This window comes from Myotis davidii, unplaced genomic scaffold (genome assembly GCF_000327345.1).
Source record: "Myotis davidii unplaced genomic scaffold, ASM32734v1 scaffold244, whole genome shotgun sequence".
Lineage (NCBI taxonomy): Eukaryota > Metazoa > Chordata > Mammalia > Chiroptera > Vespertilionidae > Myotis > Myotis davidii.
Window position 1 is genome coordinate 309,152 of NW_006294993.1, and position 2,761 is coordinate 311,912.

At 49.2% G+C, this 2,761-nt stretch overlaps 1 long non-coding RNA gene across 1 annotated transcript in view; it reads right to left on the bottom strand.

Moving 5' to 3' along the window:
* Nucleotides 1-2,755, bottom strand: part of LOC107184059 — a 19,185-nt gene extending 16,430 nt beyond the window's left edge. Inside the window, exons 1-2 of the long non-coding RNA XR_001514884.1 lie at nucleotides 2,507-2,755; nucleotides 1,809-1,811 (exon numbers count right to left, since the gene is read on the bottom strand). This is a non-coding gene — a long non-coding RNA (uncharacterized LOC107184059). The remainder of the gene's footprint in view (nucleotides 1-1,808; nucleotides 1,812-2,506) is intronic.
* Nucleotides 2,756-2,761: the final 6 nt, after the last annotated feature.

The following is a 2,761-nucleotide window of genomic DNA, read 5'->3' on the forward strand; positions in this document are numbered from 1 at the left end:
CTCAGGTGGGTCGGCAGGTGGTGCGGAGAGCCGCGCAGGGGGGCGGGCCCTGGGCTTGCCCCTGAGTTTGCTCAGCGGTTTACATAAGAGAGAACCGTCATTGTTCTTGTCAAGGAACGGGAGACAACTGGTATGAAATGAGCCTCAGGCCGACACCCCTCCACCCAGCCCCTTGTGACTGACGTTTGCTCATTCTTGGGGCGAAGAGATGGCACTTCCTTCCTTCCTGCTCAGCCATCCAAGTGCCCTTGCCATCGTCCATGAACCACGCACAAACGACGCCCTGACAGGGCAGAACTCACCTTCCTCCCTGCTCAGCAGGTGCGAGTGGTCCTGTAACACACACCAGGATGTTATATAGAACAGTGAAAATGAAAACCTGCCTACACATACAGTGAAATGAAATAATATAGTGATTAAAAATAGAGAAAAGGCTACATAACAATTCTTGTGATGCCTCCTGAAAGTAAAATGAGCAAGATGCATGATATATAAAAGTACATTACTAATATATTTATAAACAAACAAGCCAGCTCTGGCCGGGTAGCTCAGTTGGTTACAATGTTGTCCTGATATGCCAAGGTTGCGGGTTTGATCCCTGGTCGGGGCACATATGGGAATCAACCAATTCATGCATAAGTAACTGCAACAAAAATGCCGTTTCTTTCTCTAAAATCAATTTTTAAAAATGTTTTTATTCATTTTTAGAAAGAGAGAAAGGAAGAGGGAGAAAAACATCAATGATGAGAAAGAATCATTGATCGGCTGCCTCCTGCACACCTCCCACTGGGGATGGGGCCCACAACAGGGGCATGTGCCCTCTCCAGGAATCGAACTGTGACCTCCTGGGTCATAGGTGGACGCTCAACCATTTAGCCACACTGGCCGGGTTGTAAAATCAATTAAAAAATTTTTTTTAAAAGCATTTTCTCTAAACAAACAAGTCAACCAGTTCAGGAAGGATACCTGTCACATGTGGACGGCAGCCAGTCAGACCTGTGCTTCACATGCGTTCTATTTATTTATTAAAATATATTTTATTGATTTTTTTTACAAAGAGGAAGGGAAAGGGATAGAGAGTTAGAAACATTGATGAGAGAAATATCGATCAGCTGCCTCCCGCACACTCCCCACTGGGGATGTGCCCGCAACCAAGGTATACAGGCTCTTGACCACAATCGAACCCGGGACCTTGAGTCCGCAGGTTGATGCTCTATCCACTGAGTCAAACCAGTCAGGGCTCACATGCCTTTTAATTGGGTGAGTCTGACACCATTTGTCTCTCTCCAGGTTTTGCTACCCTTTAAGACCAGCCCCAGTGGTGCCCTTGGCTCCAACCCACCTCACCATTTCTGCCTCCAAATTCTCAAAGCTCATCTCACACAAGTCAGTCATCTAGGGAAACGCCGTCTTCCCCAACAAATGAAGTGCAGCTTTAGGACTGGGTCCGTGTGAAATTCACCCTCGTACCCAACAAAAGCAGACTTTAACGCCCAGGTCATTTCCCCCTGCTCCCCCACCTCCCCCCGCCGCCTGTTTTTTATTTTATTTTTGTTATTCCTCAACCCTAGGATATTTTTCCATTGATTTTAGAGTGGCCGGAAGGGAGGGAGGGTGAGAAACATTGATGTGAGATACATCAATTAGTTGCCTCCCGCACCACCCCAACCGGGGCAGGGATTGAGCCTGTGTCCTTGACTGGGAATTAAACCTGCGATCCTTGGGTGAACAGGCCAACGATCTAACCACTGAACCGCACCAGCCAGGGCTCCAGGCCATTAAAATATTTAACAAAGACTATGTGAAACCCACTTCCAACATAAATGAATGCTGACTGTTGGCAGCCATGTGCTCTCTGCCCTCGGTACCAGCTGTTGTAACGGACTGTCATGCTGGGGATTATTAGATAATTGGAAGCCACCAACTTTTCCTGCTGTTACATCTGGGGCAAGCCTGGCTCTCTGACCCCAAAAGTCTAATGCTTCCAGTAAAGGAGTTTCCTACTGTGAACACCCAAGACATCAGGAATGGGCACAGGCAAAGCAGCAGGCAGCAAGGAATGGAGGCGTTCACACATGGGCCTTGGAGGTGGGTGCAGCTGGCACTTAGGGCATAGCAGTAAGGGCACTGTGTGTGGCATCTTTGGAGCAAGAAGGGGAAGGGAATGAGAATACGTTTTTACACGAAGAAACACTGGACAAATAATAATAGTCCCAGAGGCTGGGTGGGGGATGAGCAAGGGGACAGGCAGGTTTCTGAGCGTGCCTTGTCACCATTTCATATCACTCGAGTCCCCATTAGAAGCAGGTCTGCCTTGGCAGCTGTTTGCTAACCAGACATTGCTGTGCCCTCAGCTCCTCTTGGGACTTTGTCATGTACTTGTCACGTGGTTCCAGCTCTAGCATGGGGTTGCAAGGATAGGTCAACAGCCCGATCTTCCTCAGTGAGCCCCCCATACCTGCCCAAGGCATGCGTGTGGCTGCCTTGCTCAGCACCAGCCGATAACTGCAGCACTCCTCTCAGGCCACCTCCTTCCATGGAGCGAATCCTGGCTGCTTGTTCCACTCCTGCAGCTCAGTCCGGACCCAATCTGTAACTTGGCTAGATCCCCCTCAGCCTCCACGCCCCTTCCCCAGAGAACCCACAGGTTTATTCTTTATGTTCTCAGGTGCTCAGTTTTCTTTATAGCACAGGTTTGCAATTTGTATCTGAGATCACCTACTTCCTCCCTGCCCGCCCCCTAGGGTGCAGGCCCATGACA